General features: G+C 42.5%; 2 long non-coding RNA genes across 2 annotated transcripts in view; both read right to left on the bottom strand.

Moving 5' to 3' along the window:
* Positions 1–1,134: 1,134 nt before the first annotated feature.
* LOC144244771 (uncharacterized) lies at positions 1,135–4,634 on the bottom strand. The gene is made up of 3 exons (XR_013339060.1): positions 4,358–4,634; positions 3,567–3,691; positions 1,135–1,180 (listed from the first exon to the last, which is right to left on the bottom strand). It is a non-coding gene; the product is annotated as an uncharacterized LOC144244771 (long non-coding RNA).
* Positions 4,635–9,449: 4,815 nt separating this feature from the next.
* The window catches only part of LOC144244772 (uncharacterized), a 36,400-nt gene continuing 21,955 nt past the window's right edge, over positions 9,450–23,894 (bottom strand). Inside the window, exon 4 of the long non-coding RNA XR_013339061.1 lies at positions 9,450–9,565. This is a non-coding gene — a long non-coding RNA (uncharacterized LOC144244772). The remainder of the gene's footprint in view (positions 9,566–23,894) is intronic.

Below are 23,894 nucleotides of genomic sequence, written 5' to 3'. Positions count from 1 at the left end.
GTTATGGATAATGACAAATCATAGAATTGACTATTACTTTTTATACTTTTGTTCTCACTGCAATGTGAAAGCCCACTAAAACTCTAAATCAAAAACAGCTCTACCTCAGAAACTTTAAAATCAACTAATTTAACATAATTATATTCACATACAGAAGGGATTGATTTTAAATACAATCAGAAACTAGGGGCACCTGAGTGGCTCAGTCAGTTAAATGTCTGACTTCAGCTCAGGCCATGATCTCACGCCTCGTGAGTTTAGCCCCACATCGGGCTCTGTGCTGACAGCTGAGTCTGGAGTCAGCTTGGGATTCTGTGTCTCCCTCTCTCTCTCTGCCCCTCCCCTGCTTACCTTCTGTCTCTCTAAAATGAATAAACTTAAAAAAAAAATTAAAAAGTAAATAAATAAAATCAGAAACCAAATGTATGCACAAATTAAGGCAATATTCACGGTTTGTAGCAAATTAAAGATTAATAAAATATTTCAGGTACCATTTTAAGGAACCCACAACGTAAGTCATTACTTGGCTTGCCCTTAGTATTTCAGTCATTATTGGGGGCAGAGTCTTGATTGAGTTTCCTCTCTTCATCGGTGTACATTAGACATACGGGTTTTCATTTGTGGATCAAGTTACCCCAACTTTGACTACAAATCATTCTAGAAGGATACAGTTAACACTGACCATCCCGCCGGTACTACCGGCACTTTCCTCATAATCTGAGTCTTGTAAGAGCCAGTGGCCCTGAAGAAGAGGATGTCTGCTCTTCCCCTGCCTGTGCTGAGGAAGGAAGTTGTGAGCAGAGCGGGCAAGGCAGAAGAGCCGGCCACTCGTTCCTGCAGGGAGGTTACCACGACAGTGGCCTCCAGATGGGTCGAGCTGGCAGCTTTCTGGAAGCCTGTGTGAACTGCATGATCTCATGCCTTTCTGAGCCCGGGACAGAACTGAGGGGCTTTATTTGCACTGCACCTGCCTCATAAGCAGCAGCATTGATTTCTGCGCCCAGAAACTCTCAATAAGTGTAACTATTTCACTGGGATGCTGTCCTGTTTATCAGCCGGAAAGAAGACTCTAGGTTCTCATGCCTCTGTGATGGAACTTTCATCTTTATTTTCCAGCGGGTTTATCGTTTGTAAGATACTTCAGAGACCAGAAACCCACACACAGCCTTTAGTTCTGGATCTGTGAGAAATGACACAACATTATATTTCATTGTTTCTTAAAAAGATAACGCATGATTTGTCGGCTTCTGCCCATTGACTCATAGTAAATTTCTTATAACCGAAGGAAACAAGTCAAAGGAAAAGCATTAACATGACACTTTCGCCTCTATTGTTTAATGGAAATTGTCTTTTCTTTCTCCTTTCATAGTTTTAGTTGATTAGCCACAGCAGATGGTCATAATAACCCACAGAAACAGAGAAACCAAAGGGACTTTGTAAGATCAGTTTACCCTTGACTTAGTTAAGTTCAGATCTTCCCAGAGGGATAATTTTTTATTCCCTCTGTAAAGAGCTCTAAGGAAAGAGACTTCCCAAACACATCATGTAGTGCTTCATGACTGATGCTCCCAACTATGTCTGTGCCTCACTGAAGCTGGGTTTCTTCTTGTAGATCTAGAAGGGGACCTCCCTTCAACCTCTGCCTCCTGTGTAACCTTCACACTTTGGAGCACCGTCAATGCATCTCCTTGTGGTAGAGGGATTCCAAGGTACTTGCTTTCAGAATAATTGTTCTCTGCTTATTATAAAATCACAGGACTTAAGAATTGAAAGGCACATCATAGACTATCATCTCCGACTTCCCTGTTAGGCAGGAATCTATCTACATATTTCCAACAGCTCCAACCCCTACTTAAATAGTCCCTGAGATGGGGAATTCATTTCATGAGAGGACAATGGTCTGCCATAGGGCAGCCTGTATTGCCAATAAATCAACCCATTGAAATGTCCAGTGAGCAAAATTTGCCTCCCAGTAACTTCCACTGGGTTCCAGATGGTCTTTCTGGAAAGAGACAGAACACACAAGAGCCACTTTCTCGTAGACTTTCAGATAGTTGACTATAGTGATGCCATCATCCTTTTGCTGCAACACCCACCTTATAGAACTAAACATCCCGATGAAACACGCTGCATTGCTCTGCTTCCGATTGTAGGACTGGATTACATTTTGGTCTTTAACACTGGGGTCCTCGTTTGCATTTACATTGCAATAAAACTAAATTAATACCCAACATTACAGTTAAAACGCTATACATGTAACACAAGTACATGAACAGTAGAGAATAAATATGTTAAGTAAAGGGGAAGAAACCTCCACTTGAAAGTAGAAACTCTATAAGGTTTATACTCTATAAGGTTTAAACTCTGTAAGTTTCATATTAGTCAACTCCAAAATGGGATATGCCTAAAATAATCCTTTGGGGTGCAGGAAGAGAAATATAACTGATACTTCTTAATCTAAAACATAAGAAGGAAACTAAGCCCTAGTGATATTGACTACCTGAAGTAGTACATGTGTATACTTTATAAATAAACATGCATAGGTTGGGGGTACACACTCAGATTTCCTTAATTACTGGGATGCACTTTCAACAGTGCCTGGGACCTATAGTTTAAACTGTATTCATTACCTATTAATTGGTTAATGTAAGCTATAAATTTCTTTTTTTTTAAAAATTTTTTTTAATGCTTTATTTATTTCTAGAAGAGAGAGAGAGAGAGACAGCATGAGCAGGGGAGGGTCAGAGAGAGAGGGAATCACAGACTCTGGAGACTCCTGGAGAAACAGCCTCCAGGCTCTGAGCTGGCAGCACAGCCCTGAAGCGGGGCTCGAACCCACGAACCGCGAGATCATGACCCAAGCGAAAGTCGGACGCTTAACCGACTAAGCCACCCAGGAACCCCAAGCTATAAATTTCTATAAGGAGGGTAGAATATTAGTCTCCTAAAACATAGAAGAGAGATTTTACAACACAGTCTATGATCATGGCAACCAAAGAAATAAATCAAAACTGTATTTTAATGTGTTTTAAATTTCATTAGCTGTTCTAGTAACTAAATCAAATAGACGCACTTTATCTAAAGCTCCCCCAAAACAAGGCAAATGGAAACACAATCTCCTTACAAAAACAGAGATCATCAAAGGTGTATTCTAATAGCCATTTAATCTACTTATAAATCATTGGTTTAACTTTTCCATGTTAATGTTGTTGCTATCATAAAAGTTAGCTGAGTCAGGATAATACATGTTTTTTTGGGTAGAGATTACCGTTGATGATTCCTCTGGGACCACTTTTATCTTGGAGCCGTGGTATATAAAGCAGATATAGACTATGTTTTGACCAGGTACACAGCTCATCGATCAGGACAGTACAAATCTATGCTATGGGATCTTTCTGAAATCTTGAATAAAATGTTAATGTCTTAAATCTTTCTCTATCTTTCAAATGGGGATAGTGGCATGAAGTTATGAAGAAACATCTAGCTTAAGAGAAGAAAGCAACAAAAAAACCCCCCAAGAATTTAGGAAATAAAGGAAGTGAACTTAAGAAGTCTGAGATAGCTACCTTCCAGAGGCAGGAGCCAGGGATGGTTATTTGAAAAATATTTCTGTTCTCAAGCTGCCAGTGATATTTACACACCACAGTGGCAGGAATATCGTAACAAATCATCCTCAAAATGGGGCAGTTCACTGTAATATGAAGGAAAAAGAAACACTTGAGAAGCACATTAGTTATGCAGTGAATTTGCAGCACTTTTTAAAGAATAGCAGGTGCACACGTGCGTACATGCGCACACACACGGTATGACAGAAAAGCCAAAGTACTGAATACCTATATGTCTGTTTTTTGTGATTTTTACAAGACAAGCTGTTGTTATTAAAGCTGATGAGTCGTAGGTGATAATTGCCCCTAGTTAGGATGTACTTTAATAAATGGTCAGGAACTTCCTTTTTGTGAAGGAGCCATGGGCTCCATCGCTTCTCTCTGCATTTCAGTGGTGAGGCAAGGAGGGCAGCTGGGCCCCAGACAAAGCAGAATCCTGAGGACGTTAACATGCATCCTTCGTAATCAGGAGTATTAGTGAGCTCTGCTGTCTTCCTTTTCACCCGTTCCCCTCAAAGTCCGACCAACAAACATTGCCCAGCGCCAGTGCGCCTGCCGCCCGGAAATTCTCTGACGAAGCTGCCTGATTTGAATCCTAACTAGCAAACCAAAAGACTACAGCTCAGACTCCGGGGGAAGATGAATAACATAAGTGGCCTTCTCCCCTGGAAAAAAAAAATCTAATTATATGTGTATAGATTTTTTTAAAGGTTGGCCCTGAATACTCAGAAATGTATTAAAATCATATTTACCCTCAGTAGGAAAACAGAAAGGGAAGTGATACTCTGAGACAAAAGGCCAGCTCTGAAACTCCGGAGATGGCAAGAGTTACAAAACGCAGGCACATGAGGAAAGTGTGTCCATAAAGTGCTGACAGCGTCTTTCTCATCTGTCGTCTGGGGAGGAGGGTTCAGAAGCTAGGCACCATCACCCTTGCCCTGTTCTCTTCTGAGCATCTTCTCAGTAAGTAGATGCTCCTTTTTCACCTTGCACTTAATAGAAAATCTTTTTGAACATGAGGGTGTTTTGTTGTTAGTGATGGTTATGGATTTGCTGCGCATCCATAGAATTGGAATCTAAAGATTCCAATCTAAAGAATCTAAAGAATTCAGCAGTTGCTACTACACTGTCATTACTAAAATTAGTATAAACAATGATATAAGAAGGCAATATAGCATCGTACTAAGAACATGAAGCCCGGACCTTGAAACGCCTGGCTTTGAGTCCTCTGTCCATTACTACGAGCTTCTTGGCCTGGGCAAACTATTTAAGTCCCCTCAGCCTCAATACCACAGCCATACAATGGGATAAGACTACCTATTACTCAAATTCAGTCTAAGGGGAGGTCTGGATTAGATGTGCAAATGTGTGTGTGAATCACACAAGCTCTCAGTAAACAGTTGTTATTAGTGTTGTCATAAATTCACAGCTATTACTGAATATTCAGGTTAAGATCATAAGGGAAATATCTTATATTCAAACTAGAATTGATTTCTAGTTCTCTACTCTGAACAAATGTGTTATATTTGCTCTATCAGAATCCCAAGCCAGTTGCATGCTTTTGCTTGTAAATATTTGCCGTGTTGTAATTTTGGGGAAAATTTAAAAAGAAAAGTCGTCTCCTAATAAAATCAAGGATGACACTCACACCCACATCTTGCTTTTAGTGTCTCCTCTGGTCTCATACGGGTCCATTTTCCTGATTTTCAAAATGTGATACAAAAGGAATGAACCGTTTTCTCCTGTTCTCATGCAAACTGTAAGTGTACTGGATACGTTTATACGTTTTTTGATACATGCATACTTTTAAAAACTATGACCAGAGAAACAGTTATTGATCCAGGTCAGACCTCTGAGATTTTATAAATATAGGTCCCAGAAAAGCTTAAATATTAGAGGCATAATAATATCAAGACGACATTTTGCCACGAACTTTAAAAACAAGGTTGGGCCACCTCCACACCTTAGGATACTATTAATTTCAATTTTACAGCTTAGAAAAGTTAGACCTCACTTCTACTAAGGCGGGCAGAAAAGGTCCATTAAAAACAAAAAGGGTTCCTGAAGATGGACAACTGATGTTGCATGATGCTAAAGTCTACCTCTTGATACTTGTATTTTGAGAACTGGTTTTCCTGTGTGACAGATTACACCAAAACAGAGCAGCTTAAAATAACAAATACATATGATCTTGCAGTTTCTGCGGGCAGAAATTTGGGAGCAGCTTACTGGGTAGTTCTGGCTCACGAATCACCTCTCTTGACGTTGTAGTCAAGCTGTTGAGCAGAGCTGCTGTCTCATCTGAAGGCTTGAGTGGGAAAATGTCCTCTTCCAAACCCACTCCCGGGAGCCCCAGGTCCTCGCCAGCTGTTAGCAGAGAGCTCAGTTTTCTGTCTTATGAGCCTCTCCATTGTTTGCCTGAATGTCTTCATCACATGACAACTGGCTTCCCCTAGAGCAAGTGAAGAGAGAGAGAGAATATGAGCCCAGGTCTGAGGCCATAGTCTTTTATAACCGAGTTTGGGAAGTGGCATATCACCCCTTCTCTATATTCTGTTGGTCACATAGACGATTCTGTACAGCGAGGGAGAGTGGGAGAGGCTGACACAAAGACATGAAGACCGGGGTTGGGGGGAGGGACTACGCAGGCCAGTTAGGGGCTGGCTACCACAATACCCACAGCTGGGAACAGNCATGACAACTGGCTTCCCCTAGAGCAAGTGAAGAGAGAGAGAGAATATGAGCCCAGGTCTGAGGCCATAGTCTTTTATAACCGAGTTTGGGAAGTGGCATATCACCCCTTCTCTATATTCTGTTGGTCACATAGACGATTCTGTACAGCGAGGGAGAGTGGGAGAGGCTGACACAAAGACATGAAGACCGGGGTTGGGGGGAGGGACTACGCAGGCCTACTTAAAGGCCCTCATCTGCCTTTAAGCTGTGAGTTTTCTCTGGCTGAAAGAAGACAGGCCTCATAGATGTGGGAGGGTCTTGGTTAGAGCAAAACCTAATGGAACGATTTATTCATGGGCACTTAAATGTGAGGCCATTCCTGAAGGTGTGTGTTGTACTTCTATTTCTGTGGAGAAAACATGTTTTTCCTGTGTCTTTCCTGCAGGGTTGAAAAAAAATCTTGACAAATCGTGATTTCTTTCCAAAGGAAGCTTTTCTTTTATTCCAAGTCTTTTCTACCTGGAATGAGGTGGGGAAAGGTGATTTAGAAAATTCTACTTTCACTTGGAATTTAGAAAATTCCAAAAATGTTCAGTCTGTGAGCAAATCTAGTCAGGGGCTAAACTGTTAAGAAAAGTAGCTTGGATTCATAAAATTCTAAAGCTGGAAGCTACTTAGAGCCATGTGTTTGCTTCACAGATGACGAAAGGGGGGCCCTGGTTAGTAACAGCCTTCCCCAGGGGACACTGAGGCAGAGGCAGAATTCAGACTGAAACCCTCTAAGGGATGGTATTTATAGTTTTTTGTTTTTTGTTTTTTTAACCAGGAAGAGCTCAAAATAGGACTTTCCAGCATTGCCCCACAGTCTTGTTTTAATTCATTCTGTAGACACAGAGAGAGGACTCTCCGTGCCAAGGAGTGAGGAAATCAAGAGAGGACTTGGTTCTTGTCTTCAAGGAGCACATCTTCTGAAAGGGGAGAGGGAGGGACAATCTGAGGTGGCGTGGCTGAACGATGTGGTGAGGAGGGGGAGCCTGAGCATTTGTGGGGTAGCAGCTGGACAACAGTGTCTGAAAGGTGATGAGTTGTCCTTCACTGAGTGAGTGGTAGGGGCTGTATACGCTGCCTCCAGCCAAGCCACTTCACTTGCTGGGTCACTGCTTCTATCATCCAAGTCACCAAGTGGAGTAACAAACTCATAGACAGAGTATAGCTAGGGAATGTGGCCAGCGCTGCAAATATTGGCCTTTGACGATAACGTATGCATTTGAGGTCTGGATCACTAACATTACTTAACATCAAATCTGACAGTTCTCAAACTTTTGCTCTTCACGTATATTCATCCACTGGGCAGGTCATTGATGTCCACCACGTGTCAGGCACTGTGCTAGACTGGAAGCAGAGTAGTAAATAGGCCACATGAGTCCCCAAGCAGGTTTCGTGAAGCTCGTTGCCTCTTCCTCCCCTTCACTCTACAGAAATTGTCACCACCCCCTTTTGCATCACTGGTAGCTTTATTTTTTCAATTCTTGCTGACAAGATTGTGCCTCTTGCCACAAGGAAGTACAGCTTCCAAAGTAAATCAAAAGATCTCTGGTTTCTACGGGTGGGAAAAAAAATCATGAAAATATTTGGTGGTGTCATGGCGGGTCCAGTAAAGACGCCATTCATTAACGACACCCATTCTGGGGTTTGTTTCCTTAAAACCGAATGCACAGGGGACATAGTCAACCCAGTGGTGTCCCCAGAAAGGACTCTCCTTGGCAGCGTTTGTGACAAGTACGTTTTCTTTTTTCTCTGGGTCCTAAGGAGCTAACCTCAGAAGGAAGGCTGGGTCACCTACGGGAAGAAACAGCTACTCGTTTGTGTGCGTGGTTCATTGGAACATTTAGGTTTCCCAGGACTAGCTCGTTAATGGTTGAACGAACTAGACGCCAATCAGGAGCAAACCATTTGTTTTCCATGAATACTTCCACTTCTTGTGACCTAGAGCCTTCCCTCAAATCCCATCTGTTTAGGGGGAATTCAGGGACAATGGATTAATGGCATTAATATTTCCCCCTTCACCTCCTGGAGAGCTCCCATTTTTCAGAAGAAGGTGACATCAGTGTGAAACTCACCCTTCTTAAGCCTTCAGAAACATGTCTCCTTATTTAAAGATTAGATTCTCCTTCTGCTATTGTTTTCCATTAGATTTTGTTTCCTTTCTCCTTTTTGGGGAAGGCCAGCTCACTATTTTGAAAAGGTGATGGACCATGTCAGGATTTAGAAAGTGAAAGGAACGAGATTGGTTTGGATTTTCTCACTCTCTTTGTGTGCGCTAAAGCTCAATAAACTTCCAATGGTGACTGCAGGTATAGGGGTAGAGGAAAGCTTTTGTATCCTTAGAAAACCTAGGTTTCAGTTGGATTATAGAGGTAGTCAAGAGATAGGGAAAAAAGTTCAAATAGCACTTTGACTACTTTCCATGTCAATGGATATGTATCAGCCTTGTTCCATTGCTATAAGAATCAGCATGGTTAAGTATTGATAAAAATTTTTTAAAGGACACAATACACGTTATCAAAAAATTGGATGAGTTTGTTGTAATGAAGATAGGCCTGTATGTAGTTTATATTCAAGTTTATGGATTTTTCTGAATACTGAATAAATTGTCAAAATGGTACTAAAACTCTATGTAAAAGAATCAGTCCAAACTGTTAATCTGCTTGATACATCTTTTTGTGGTTTTTTTTAAAAGACTGTAAGCAAAAATTTGAAGCTCGTTCCAGCACGGCTATATAGATTCACTGGGATTCAACTATATTCATTTATTGTGTGGATCTAATGTCACCTTTCTCTAGAGCGACTTACAAAATACCACAGCATATAGCATATCTAGAGCAAGCAGTAAAACCGAGATGTGCAATTCTCATTGCAGATTCTTATAAAGGATGGTATTTCTTTAGTCTGTGCTTTGGAGCTGACCCTCAGCAACAGTCCTTGGTCAGTACCAGTGAGCATGGACAGATCCCCAGATGATTTCCCCCAGTGAATGAATACCTGCTACAAGCAAGCGCAGAGTTGCCTGTGGCCACTCGAGGGTTAAAATACTAATTTATTAAAATTTTCCAATCTTTACCACCTGCTCCTTGGGAGAAGGGGATTTTTGTGAGGGATAAGGATCAGGGAGGCAACAAACTTGAATTCACAGCCAGCCGTGGCGCTCATTCACCTTCGTTCCAGTTATTTTGCATTCTTCATTTCTGAGGATGAGCCTACCAGAGTGTTGTACAGCTCAGAAATGCCTGAGGAAAAAAAATAAAGTTATGTGCATTAAGGATTAAAGACAGTACATCACCCGGAGTTAAGGAATGATTGAATGAGGCATGACACTATCACTTTTTGTTGTGACTGCTCTCTAATTTGGAGAAGTAAATGCTGTGTAATAATCTATTATCAGATAGCCGGTGCCGCCCGTCACTCTTTCTCTTCATGTCTTTTTATTTGTGTCCACATATGTATAAAGGGAGGATAAATTAATTAGCTGTGCATAATTACCAGATTCTCCAAACACACGCAGGCTTTACCCAGCGGAGGCAGAAGCAGCCTATACATTGCACGTAGTTGGTGTAGATGGTAGATAGTCATCACCTATTGTAAATCTATTCCCACAGCAGGATTAAGTGAATTCAAATTCAAATGATGCATCCATAATATGTTGTCTAATGTGAAGCCTTGTAAATTTCCTCATTGCAAAAATGGAGTAACGCTTTCAGTGTGGGGTATTGCACAGAACTACACTCACTACAAGATGCATTTCGACATCAAAAGATAATACAGTTAGAGAATGTGGGTTTTATATAACTTAACATTTTTGTGATCGGGTATCTCTACTATTTGGCTAGAGGTATTAATTTAATTGAATGTACAAGAGGACTTTCTCCCAACACCCAGAGAAGACTATTTGCATTTTTAAAAATTATCACAGCTTGTTATATAATTGCAGCCCCTGGGGCTGGATGTCTGTGACGATGCCCCCAGTTTTCTTCTCTCTACCGCTTCACTAACGATAATACAGTTTCCCTTCAAAGTTTTCCAGCGTGTTTCATTTCTAACTCCCATCTTCTTCTGAGAAGCAAGTTGGTTGGCTCATGAATACAAAACTCACAGAGAAGGTTCACTACGTATTGATCTAATTAAACATTTTTGAGTCAGGACAACAACAATAATGGGATTAATTATTGTAATTTGTGCAGCCGAAGTAGATACATAAATAGGTAATCTTTATTTTTCAATGTCGCCAGTGGAAAATGATTTCAGACATTAGGACCTGGGAGAGCCGGGAGCTACAGCTGCTGAGAGCCCTCCCCCTGGTTCTGGCCAGCAGCCCCGACATCCTTGCACAAAGTAATCACAGATCACAGCATTTAATCACTGAAAACAAGCACTCCAGAGGACAGCAGTGTCAATATCCCACTCTCTCATTATCTGTTTGGATTGCACATCCACACTGTCAGATAAACAGAGTGGAAAATTAAGATTAAAAATATGGTAATTTCATTTCAGGCAGCAGGCACCACTCACTGCCCCTATTATGCTATTGATTACCTCTGAATTCAATTTTTCTTTCAATGCAAACTTTAATCTGTTTGCTACCCAGCAATTCAACTCCCCAAGGGCTATTTGAGAGTAAGTAACCATTTAATCTGATGCTAACTGAAAAATCACCGTCCTTAATGAATTGTGTAAATCATTCAGCTCTAAAGCACCTTTGACTTCTATTTCATTTTTTATTTTCTACTCAATATAGGAAAGGATCGGCGTGTGAATAATTACAAAGTAGCAAGTATTTTTACATAGAGCAAATATGATAAAAACCCTATTATAGTGGGGCATGTGTAATGAACAGTACTTTTTAATTTCAAAATAGCTATTCATTAAAAAAGAATGGAAGATTAAAAAGAGAGGCTCAAAGCTCAAGGTAAAAGTTGATAGACATTGTAATTACATGGTTAATTTCAAAGATTTATATGCTGTTATGATTTAAAAGGAATTTTTATGACCTGACATTTTCATTTGAGAAGATTTTTTATTTAAAATTAATCTTCGAGCTCCTATTCTTAATTATTTCTTGGCAAGCGATAAATGAGAATACAAAAAAAAATGCCCTATATCAAATTTTAAGCAGAATAAATGCATGCGAATTTTCGAACAGCAATAAAGTGGTTTTTACTTATTTGAATTGCTTTACATGGAAATCCTCGGTCGGCGGAATTTGCGGGAGAGAGCTGGAAATTATTGGCCCATTTAAGGGAGCAGCAATCTTACTGCAATGCAGCTTTCATGACATTTCAAAAATATCAAATTGGAGAGAGGGTTTTGCTCGGGCGATTTGATGGTNAGGGGGACTTTGCAGGCCCCGATTCCCCATCCTCACCTCCACCCTGGTTCCCCTGCGGGGTTTGGGCACGGTCCCTGGCTCCCCCTTCCGTCCTCCCCCAGCACCGCGGGGCCTCTCACGGGAATGGGGGGGTCCCGAGCCCTTTGGGGGGGGCGCCACGAAGAGGGGGCCGCCGTCTGAAAGCAGAAGCGAGCTGGGGAGCGGGGTTAGATCNCGCGGCCGGGCACCCGGGCGTCCTCAAACCTGGGCTCGGGGCTCGGCAGCCACCGACGCACAGCGTCACCCTAGCATCTCCTCCGCAGCATCTCCCTTCCCCGGGGAAGGAGGGAGCGCGGGAGAAGAGAAAGGGAACTGAGAGCGCCTGAGCAAGGGCATCATTGCAGCCCCGTCTGAAACACCCTTTGGCTCCAACTCCGGGTAACTTAAGAGTCTGCACAGAGCTCGGGGCTCGGGGAGGAGTCCCGGAGTGGAATGTACAAAAGTCAGCTGTGCCGGCCAAAACTGAGGTTGAAATTCTATCCTGCGCCCAGCCCTTGCTCACAAATTCTGAACTTGAGCTGATGGGTGTTATTTCAGGTCAGCCGCGGCGCTGAGCAGGCCACGGGGTAACCTGCTTGCTCGGTGCGTTCCGCCTCTTCGACCTTCAGTACCAGCCTCTTCAGCCTGCAGCGCGGTCAGGGCCCCAGATGCAGACCCTTTCGTTCACTCTGTGGATTTCCGCTCGCTCAGAGGTGTAACAACTCTGTAGGCTTTACTCTCTTCTTTATTTTTGTTTTTTAAATCAGGATTAGCAAAGACTTATTTCATTCACTAGATATTTATGGAGTATCAGACACCGTGCTAGGCAGAACCCCAGTCACGGTTCAGGCAGTTTCTAAAAGCATTTTATTTCGTCGAAGGCAGTGACCGCTGCATAGCAGTGCTTAGTGTATTTTAAATGCATGCATTTCTTTCCAACTGGCTATAATAACTTCCTTAGAGTTCATCTGCACTATACTGGCAATGATGGGTTAAAGACAGTGATTCTACAAATGATCAATTACTAGGTACAGGCCTTAAGATGAATTAGGACCTTTTAAATATATTTAAAATTGTTATCCTTAACTGATCATAACGCTGAGAATTCTGGTGGGGTTTTATGTAGAGTATCTTTTGCCTACGCATTGATTCCCATTTCGCAAGCCGACATTTTAGGAAAAAGTTTCCTTCTGCTTGCTTTCTTCCAAAATTCCAAAGGCCGTGGTATCAATGCATCTATGAGGCAGCGCCTTTGCCAATTTTAAAATATTGAATCATATGCAAACCTCAAAGGGAAAAGAAAAGAAAAGAAAAAGCGACCCTTGTTCTGATATTTGCTCTAAAAATGCCAGGGCCAATTGGTTTTTTAGTTGTTGATTTTTAAAGGAACCCTTTCACAGACAGGAAGGTAGAATGTCAACAGGCTGGGCCATCAGCTTTGCATTTTCTCACTCTGAAAATGCGTGCAAGGCAGCCACACCTGTAAATGCAGACCTATGACAATATATGTAAATGAAATAATAAATGGCAAAACCCCTTTAAAATACTATCAGTCTGTCCTGTGTTATATGATGTGGCAAAAGCCCAGGATTATGTTCCTCCGTCTTTCTGACATCTAGTGAATTATAGTGAAATCTTACCTTACTAAAGCACATGCTAATCAGCACTGAAAAACTGAAGATTTCCTATTATCACTCTACAGGTTCTTGAGTTTTTGGAATTATGTTTTATTGTTTAAATGGTCATTTCTTCTGGTTGGATATTGGGTAGCAATCAATGAAAGAGGTTGCTCTAAGGCTTAATTCCTTTACTAGTGTCCTTCCCCACGCCACCCCGCCCCGCCCCCAGCTCCGTCCGTCCCTAGAGCACATGTCAAAAACAACCAGGCACATGAGAACATGTGACATACAAATATTACTTTCCCTCGATTAAAAAAAAAAAATTGAACCTTGGGAAACAAGAAGTGGCATTAAAGGAGCTACCACTTCTAGTGTAACTGTTAGTTAGAGTTAGCTGAGAAAACAAGCCCAAATACTTCTCTTGGGGAAACACTTCTGAATCAAAAGCTGGTCTACTCAGCAAGCACCTGGACCAGGTCTCCATCAAGGAAGGACTGTGTCTATGGCATTACCCAGAGGAAGGAGGGAGTCCATCGAATCATGCCGGAAACTCTACAGAGGGAGCTTCATACACTGAAGCTTCCAAGGACAGGGGACCAAGCAGAACACTCATTTGTAGAGAATAGTTGTTCTGCACTGAGCGCAGCTACAAAAAATTAAATAGCCAACCAGTTCATGGTTAGTCTAGGTGAGGGAGCTCTCTCAACTTCTTGCAAGAAGTGAAAAAAAAACCGTGAAAAAAAAATTTTAAGGTCTGGGTGTAAATTATAGAAATGTCCAGAACTGGATGAAAAGAGTAGAGAGGAGAAAAGACACCAGGAGTTGGGAGACATTTATTCATTCATGTGTTCAACAAACGTTTATGGAGCACCGACTGGCTCCAGCCACTGATCAAGCTTTGGATTACAGACCCTTCCCGAGTGAGCTTACACTGCATTCATTAAAATTAATGTCTGCCATTAGTGCATTGCTGGAAGAGAGAAAAAGCCATTCATAATTTGGTACCGAGTGCTAACTGTATGCTTTGTTTTGGGGCTCTACTGTCTGTTTGGTCACTGGAACCGACAAAATTCCCAGTAGAGTTTTGCCCATTGATTCTTTCAAGTTCAGCTCCCAAAGGCTGTCTAAACTCATCAAGTTTCGGGGGCACCTAGGTGGCTCAGTCGGTTGAGCGTCCGACTTTGGCTGAGGTCATGATCTCACGGTTTGTGGGTTCCAGCTCCGCGTCGGGCTCTGTGCTGACGGCTCAGAGGCTGCAGCCTGTTTCAGATTCTGTGTCTCCCTCTCTCTCTGCACCTCCCCCACTCACACTCTGTCTCTCTCTCAAAAATGAATAAATGTTAAAAAAATTTTAAACTCATCAAGTTTCACATAGGGAGAGGAAAATTAACACCTACACCTGTTCTAGGGGTATTAGAAACATTAGGCCACAAGATGACATCCAAGGCTAATATTGTCACCTTCTCACAGATGAGGAAACTGAAGCTCAGAAATGTTAAATGTCTTACTCATGCCGTGCAGCTATGTAGTGGGAGAAGTAGATTTTGAGTCTACGTGAGTCCTCCCAGGACTGTCCTCCTCCAGCATGAGAATCCGTTCAGCGATGTGAGATCACCTTATAAACCACGAGGTGTTATGTAAATGTAGATACGTCTATCAACTGTTAACTCTTAGTTTATGTTGGAATATCAGTTCTTACAGTTGATGAAGTACCAGTATGACGACTGTCCTTTCACTAGTGTTAGCGAAATGATTCCTACGCATCTGCCTCTCGTGGTTTTTTTTTTTTCCACTTGATTTTATGGTATAGAAATAGGGCCAAAATTTAGCCTTTTATCCGTGGATACCTATCACAGTGGTCCTTGTCCGGAAGTNTACAGTTGATGAAGTACCAGTATGACGACTGTCCTTTCACTAGTGTTAGCGAAATGATTCCTACGCATCTGCCTCTCGTGGTTTTTTTTTTTTCCACTTGATTTTATGGTATAGAAATAGGGCCAAAATTTAGCCTTTTATCCGTGGATACCTATCACAGTGGTCCTTGTCTGGAAGGTCTGTTTGGAAGAATTTGTGTCCTCAAGCTAGACCCCGGCTCTCTGTGTGTTATTCTACTATGTTAAAGATTGGGTTTCTTCTAATTACACCACTCCAGCAAAAAGAACTCGGTGAGAATGAAAACAGCAAAATCCATACGGCTTCTAACCAATTGAACCTTCTATACAACCCCAGAGCTACTAACCAAATTTTTTTTTATAATCACTTTCTGAATGTCAAGAAGCATCCTTGGGACAGAAGGGATCTTTGCAATTTAATTACCAGACTAGAAAAGTACAAATGAATCTTTGGAACCTGAGCAAACACTGCTTCGGGAAATTTCTCCACTGCACATTGACTGGTGGAGCATTAAGTAATGTCACCGCCCTGAGGGACTAAAGACTGAGCTTCTTAAAAAGTCATCCTTTCCCTCTCTGGAGAAGTTGGAATCAACTCAACTGAAAGAATCAACTGTGGCGACTTTCCGACTTCCCATCGTGTAGAATGAAGAGTCTGTTAAGGAGACTCAAGTATCTCATAGACAATGTGAAAGGAAGGCAGGCTATTAATGATGCAGATTAAGTTTTCAGGTGTTAAAGACATAAAAATAAATTTTAAACCATTTATTCTCTTCTCTAAAGTTTTCTGGTCAGTTATGTCCCCCTCCCGTGGGCTTCCTGTATAATGCTGGGCGCACGCACCGTGAAGGTTACTTTGTATGTAGGTTGGTTCTTAATCACTGTTGTTGTAGAGACTTCCAGAACCACTGTAGTCCTTCTTCAACATCTATCTGAAGCTACGTGTTTCCTGTCAACCAAACGGTGTTTTCATGGAAGCCCTTCATTCGTACAGTGTTTTGCAATTTACAAAGTGCGTCTTCTACAGATGTGCTTGCACTTTGGCTTTCATACCATGAGGAGGTGGGACGGTCCGCTGGCGTTTTCTTCGATTTGCCAATGGAGACTAGGCACTTGAGATGCAGAGAAATGCCCCAAATACTCCACAGCCAGACGGCGAGGGAGTGCTGGAGTCCAATGCCGGAAGTAGGGTGGTTCCCCCCACCCGCCCCACCTCTGCAAGGAAACCAGTTTGGGTTCCACACTTAGCTGTCAGATTTTCCAGTTGAAAGTTCCAGGATCTGCTCAACGTACAAATGATAGCATTATCAAGCTTTATTAACAGAAAGAAAAAGTTCAACTCTCCATTTCCCATGAGACCTTTTAAAGCGACCTTTAATTCTTCAAGTGAGTTTCTTATATCTGACCAGATGGCGTCATATACAATCTGTCCCCGACAGAACCATGTTTATTTTCAGTCAACTTAAACTCCTGCGTCCACCCTATATAGGATATTTCAGGTTCATGTTCAAAAGCTGCTTAGCCGTCCACCTATCGGTCGATTGGTCGGAGGGTGGGTGGGTGACTGAATTATGCTAAAATAGTGCCAGCTTAGCTGAATTTTAAGGAGTTATTCACAGGAACAAAATATTTGGAGCCAGCATTCTACTGGGCATATGTATCTGACGCTAGATCCGGATGTTTTTTTACAGTTACTTAAGGAGATTCTCTTTTATTCGTTTCTTAAATATGCATCCTTAGCTGGTCTGTCTCCATCAATTTAACACGTTTGAGGGATAGTCCACACTCCTGCCACAAGATGAAGGATGCCGCTGATCCTGTATCTGGCTGCATCTGTAGCATCTCGGCCTCCACCCGGGGTGTTAAACAGATTATTTTTCTATCACTCTTGTCCATACTGAATATGCTGAATGCTGTATCTCTAAACTCGCTAGCCCACTCTCCCAGCCTGAGTCTCTATTATCGGCAGCCACAGCATGCATATTTCTATTTAGTTTCCAGTCCTTAGGGAATCCTCTCTCTGTGCCCTGCCTGAGTAACAAAATCTTTGGATTTTCCCTTTTCTGTTACCTCTCCTGAAATACTCATCTTTGAATGTGTATTCCGAATGGTTACGGATAGCCTTCCCCCAGCAGTAACATGCCCCTGCCTGCTCTGAATTCTGGCACACGGCAACAGCACGGTCGTTTTACGCATGCTTGCCTGTGTCTTCTGGCCGGTTTTAGTCCCCATACATGTCCTGCTGCAGTGTCCCTGAGCACGGTGGTTGACAAGCTGTCCTGAAATGGGCACCCTTCTTCATTCCAAACCCTCGCCTGTGTTTGCTTAGGATGTGCAATTCTATACCAATCTCTTGGTTAAGGCACTACTAGTTAACTATTCCTAAGCTGCCAACTTCAGGGCCCTTCTATAAAACCATCCCACATGAAGTACCAGATTTATATTTGCACGCTGAGCCCTCAGTGTAGACAATAACAGAGGCACTAAAATGCCATCGAGAATTATGGCTTGAGGGGTGCAGGTGTGCAATAAACAGACTGGCTTTCCTGCAGACAGCACACTTCATCGCAGGGGCAAACTCAGCATTACAAAAGAAAGGCGAGAGGGGGTACTGGCCTCTTCGCCCAAAATGCCCTTAGAATGGCACATCTTTTCTTTGCAATTGAATATGTAAGATGACAAATTTATTCCGGCGTTGTTCAAAAATAACTAATCTTTATTCCTGTTTATGTTTTTCAGACTACCATAAAATTGCTAGAGGCATATGTATAATATACTCAATGTATCCTGATGATTTTGATCCTTTGAAAGAGAGTAGTTGCCAAGGTAGGGATCTGGGATATGATTTTGTTTACTTTCTGGATACATTTTCCTAGGAACAAACAAGCCTTTTGCCAGCTATGATTTACCCAGGGGAAAGCGTGACTAAAAGCATCTCAAGCACAAGCAGCTTTCTCTGCCTGAACCGTCAAAACAGGCTTGCCTCTCCCCAGGAGCAGACTCACTCAAGTAGCTCTGCTTATCGTCACTCTTAATGAGGGATAATTTGCACTTCGACGTGGGAAAGAAGGATGTCACAGCCCTTGACAAATCTTTATCAGGATGCCCATTTTAAGGGCTGAGCAAAGGAGGCACAGGGTCAAGCGATTTGCCACCAGTTGCAGCAACTCTTTTCCTCGGTGTTCCCGCAGCCCCCGGTGTGGCAGGGACAGATGTGCCCCCACGGAGCTACCAGCAGAAGGAGAGAGCAAAGAGACGAGACTGGCGGAAACACGGCTGAAACTTGAGGCTTACGGAGGCAAACAGAGACAACTTGATACAAGAAAGATGGCAGGGTAGAGCCTGCCTTTAGATGGGCAGTGGGACTGTTTGGTAACCACCCATCCATGTTTATGAAAGGAATGACAGAAACAGTCATCAAATTATTGAATATGTCTTTACCAAGGAGCTCCTATATACATGGCACTGTTCTAGGCATCTTGCGGAAACATACAAAGAAATACTCATTTAATCTTCTAGGAGTTTTCCATATAAGCACGGAAACAGGGCATATAAGCGTAACTGAATGCACTCAACCCTGATGTCTCAGTATCAAATGTAAGTACTGGGGCATAGTAGGTGCTCAGTAAATGTCTGTCGGACTAATAGCTCTTCACTCGCTAGCAAGCCTGAATGTACACTCTGCCACAGTGGTTGTGCATGTGATCTGACTGTCTAAAGTTTATATAGCAGGTTTTAGGGAAATCACACTTGACTTGGTTGTTAGAGTAAGTTTTAGAAATGTTTAACCTTTAATTTTCAGTAATTTCTGGCTTCCAAAAACAGTTGCAAATACAGCAGAAAACAATTCCTGTATATCTTTCACTAAATCTTTCTTCAAAAATTTTGTGTTCATGTTTCCAGTTTTTACTTAAATTCTAGTTCGTTAACATACAGTGTAATGTTGGTGTCAGGAATAGAATTTAATGATTCCTCACTTACAGAGAACACCCAGTGCTCATCACAACAGTGCTCTCCTTAATCCCCATCACCCTTCCGGACCATTCTCCCATCCACCTCTTTCCAGTAACCCTCGGTTTGTTCTCTAGAGTTAAGAGTCTTTCTTATGGCTTGCCTCTCTCTTTTTTTCTTTCCCCTAAGGTCCTCTGTTTTGTTTCTTCAATTCCACAGTGAGTGAAATCCTACGGTAGTTGTCTTTGACTGACCTCTTTTGCTTAGCATAATACATTCTAGCTCCATCCACGTCATTGCAAATGGCAAGATTTCATTCTCTGGGATGGTTGAGTAATAGTCCATTGTATATATTCACTCATCTTCGTGGATTAACATCCTACATAACCACAGAACAATGATCAAAACCAGAAAGTTAACATGGTTCCCATACTAGTAACTGGTCTACAGACATTCAGATTTCACCAACTGTCCCATTAACAGCCATTGTCTGTCTGTCCTAGGATACAATACAGGATCATACATTGTATTTAGTTATCATGTTTCCTTACTCACCTGTAATCTGAGTCTGTTCCTCAGTCTTTCTTTGCCTTTCATGACCTGGACACTTTTGAAGAGTACTGCCTCATTATTTTCTAGACTATTCCTTAATTGGAATCTTTCTCACGTATCCTCTTGATTAGATTTATATTGTGTCCTTTTTCAGCAAGAATTCCACAGGAGCGCTGTTGGGCTCTTGTCAAGCACATGACGTCACTATGTCTCATCCTGGGTGGTGATCATTTCCATCATTGGTTCTGGTGAGACCTGACAGTTTCTCCACAGAAAGGTTCCCATTTTCCCTTCGTAATGAATGGGTTTCTTATGGGAAAATACTTAGAGATCGTGCAAATATCCTGTTGCTCATTATACTTTTGCCCATTAATTTTATCATCCACCCTTGATTCTTACCTACAACAAGCATTACTGTGGAGTTTGCCAAATGGTAATTTTCTACTTCCATCATTCCTCCCTCATTTATTAATCAGAATTCTGCTACAGGAAAGAGCTATTTCTTATCCTATTTATTTATTTATTTATTAACTGTTTTTAAAATAAAGAATGGGATTTCATGAATGTAGGTTGTTCGGTACTAACAGATGAGAGAAAAAAGCAAGCAATGGGTGAGTAATGATCACCAGCTTGAGTGAAGGGCCTGGGATCATAAGCATCACTTGCTGAGAGTAGAAAATAAAAGTCTTCTAGCAGGTTCTGAGGAGGCAGGAACACAATCCAAGGGCTAGTCAAAGAGGGACGCCTTTGGTGCCATTGACGGGGGCAGGCTGGTGATGGGTGACAAGGTATCTAAGGACAGGTAGGACAGGAGAAGGATGACGTAATTCATAAAAGGCAAAAAAAGATGCTTCTGTCAAATGGCAGGATTGATGGCAAATCAGTGCAAAGAGAATGGTAAGCACTCCTGAAGGTGCCTGGAGCGGGAGAAGGTGCTGGGAATTTTGTAGGAGAAGGCAAGCAGCCTTCCTTGAGTTAGCATTAGCTCTACCTGTAAGGCATCCGTAAGACGTCCTGGAGTCTGGAAATGAAGGCATGGAAGCAGCCAGTGTCGGGAGGCAGGCATTCCCAAAAGTGGGAACCTGGGGGGCACTGACCCGTTATGCCTGATGCTGCCTCAGCCAGAGTGCATCATGCTATCTTGACCAGGTAATGTTGGGCAGGGCCAGAGTGCTCCTGAGAGTACGTAGTTATTACATAACTTTCTGTGTTATTTCAAAGAAGAAAGGAAGCCCCCAGGGTCTACTGTAATACCCTGCCCCACACCGGGAGCCTAGCAGGTGGAAATCGGCACCATGTTTTCAGGTCTCCTCAGCAGTGAGCAGGGGATGTGCGGGGCTGGAGGGAGCACCTGAGGTTAGTCTTATTCCGCATTCTCTACCAGCCTCTCCCCAAAGAAGTCTGGTTTGAGCATCACCTCAGGGCTTGAGTAACCCTGTATTTTGACAAGGCAGGTCCCAGCCCTCCATGTAAATGTGTTTGAGATACAGCTTTGGGGACAGCGGGAATTTGAACAAACTAAAACTCCTTTCTGTTCTTTCTTTGGTTGATGAGGACAGAGATCACTTCCGCGAACCCTGTCCCGAGCCTAGTAATGCCATCAGAGCATTAGCCCATTTTCACCACAAGCCTTTATAGGGCGACTAAGCCTGTTTGACAGGCAGCGGTGGCCTAGAGTGGCATGTCTCTCTTTTCTCTAATGCTTAATTGAGGGCCAGCCCTAGCCAGTGGAGATCTCATCTTTCAAATTGGTAGGGCAGCAGCAAGGAGATTCTCCAAGAAAAAACTGGAAAACCTCTCAAACTCCTTTGCTGACACACAGAGCGTTGAGTCCCTGGCTGCACTTTTGTATGGCCAGGAGGGTCAGGACATTGGCCAAACCTGTAGCAGAAGACAGGGGCAGCACGGCCACCGCTACACAGAGCCCCCAGCCTTCCAGAGCCTGGATTCTCATTTTCCTATGGAGAGAGAGTACAGCGCTGTTGACTAACCACAAAACTTCAGGTTCAGACCTGTGTTCACACCTCAGCTCCACCAATGACTATGTGACCTCAGACAAGTCGTCTATTTCATACCTCTGTTTCCTTAACAACAAAATGGCCCTTGGGTAGCACTCAATGGGCGGCGGCCATGATTAATATTATTGTGAAACTTGTTGTCCCATGGCCGCATTCTGATGCTTCTCGTCTTATAGTTCAGAAATCTGGGGGTTTTTTTCTCACAATTACTCAGATTTCCTTTTCGCACCGCTGCCACCCACTATTCTATTATTCTCAGGAAATTGGATAATGTCCACTGGCCAGAGTGTTATGCCTTTGGGTGCAGATTATTAAGATATCCCCTGGAGTGCCTGGGTGGCTCAGTCAGTTAGCGTCTGACTTCGGCTCAGGTCATGATCTCACGTGGGTTCGAGCCCCACGTCGGGCTCTGTGCTGACAGCTCAGAGCCTGGAGCCTGTTTCAGATTCTGAGTCTCCCTCTCTCTGACCCTCCCCTGCTCATGCTGTCTCTCTCAGAAATAAATAAAACGTTAAAAATTTTAAAAAAAAGATATCATCTATTTAAAATGTCATACTATTATATTAAGTATCAGTGGATAAAAACCAAAGCAAAGTTCAACAAACCCAAACGATCACTTGCAACACACAAGTGAAACTTTGACTATAGGTTTCTCATTACACTCATTTAACCCTTAACTAATTCACCCCTGTGCCTGGGAGAAGCATTCCAGACGGCCACACCACGGCGTGTACTTTGCTTCTTCATTTTTACAAGTGTAGTTTAGTTTCCATTATTTGTGATAATTCCTAATAGCATATGTTATCCAAATAATGATGACCTAGTATTATGAGACCTTCCTGAAGATCACTGCTATTAAGTCTTGCCGAGAAGTAGGGCATGAGTGCCAGACTTTTTAAAATAAGAATTACAGGGTTACTGGGCTTAAAGCCAGGTATGGCAGGACCCAGCAGTTCAAGACAAATACATAAGACTGTTAAAGCCAGGGGAGGCTAGAGGCAGGTCTGAAGAAGGAAATTAGTGGACAGAACATATCGTTCAAGGGCTGGATACCAAGAATCTCATAGAATTTCTGTGAAAGAAGCGCTTGCTGGGGCACCTGGGTGGCTCAGTCGGTTGAGCATCTGACGTCGGCTCATGTCATGGTCTCCTGGTTCATGGGTTTGAGCCCCGCGTCGGGCTCTGTGCTGACAGCCAGCTCAGAGCCTGGAGCCTGCTTCAGATTCTGTGTCTCCCTCGTTCTCTGACCCTCCTCTGCTCACACTGTCTCTCTCTCTCTCTCTGTCTCTCTCTCTCTCTCTGTCTCTCTCTCTTTCAGAAATAAATAAAAACATTTAAAAATTTAAAAAAAAGAAAGAAGGAAGTACTTGCATTAATTATGTACTGTGATTCCCTTAAAGTAAGGGTAAGAAGTCTTTGCCTAATCCAGATATATGCCTATACTAAATAACGAATGAAGAGGGGTATGTGCGTGTGTGTGTGTGTGTTGTGTGTGTGCGAGCACGTGCACACACTTCCTCTAATTACACCCGGAAGATCAGAACAAAGGTGGAAAGCCAGAGGCACTGTGCCTGAGAACCTGCACCAATAAGCAGTGCTTTTAAAAGCCCGACCATGTGTGGAGTTTGGAATCTTGACCTGAATATTTCTCAGGATTCTATTGAAATATCCTCTTTGTCAGTAAGTTTCTCGTGGAGCTGAGAGAAGGAATTTAGAGGCATGGTTTTAGGCCACTTAGTATCCATCCACAATGGCTCCAGGTGAAAAGTGACCTGTGCTCACCTCTCCACTTTTTCCCTAAGAAAATAATCTGTGGCAAGTTCTTCTTGCCTGACTTCTGACCATGTGCCCACTAAACCCTCAAACTTGTGCCAGGCAGGTGGCAAATGATACAGTTTTTATTATTTTACTCCATGTGAACCTCCTAGTGTGCGGAGAGGTGATTAAAACCTTCTAAGGCCTGATTTATTTTCATGCCGATTTGCAAGGCTGCCTTCGCATCTCTACATTCCTTATAATTTGGGCATTTATTACCTACTTTACAAGGCACTTATGTAATATGATATCAAACTTGAAAGTGGTTTTGTATACATAGAAACTCTATTAATAAAAATTACTAAGTAGTGCTATTTGTTTATAGTAAAAGGAGACTCACTTACTTATACACAAGACGGAAGATTCCT

Source organism: Crocuta crocuta, unplaced genomic scaffold (assembly GCF_008692635.1).
Source record: "Crocuta crocuta isolate KB4526 unplaced genomic scaffold, BGI_CrCroc_1.0 scaffold188, whole genome shotgun sequence".
NCBI lineage: Eukaryota > Metazoa > Chordata > Mammalia > Carnivora > Hyaenidae > Crocuta > Crocuta crocuta.
This window is presented reverse-complemented; position numbering and strand designations above follow the sequence as displayed.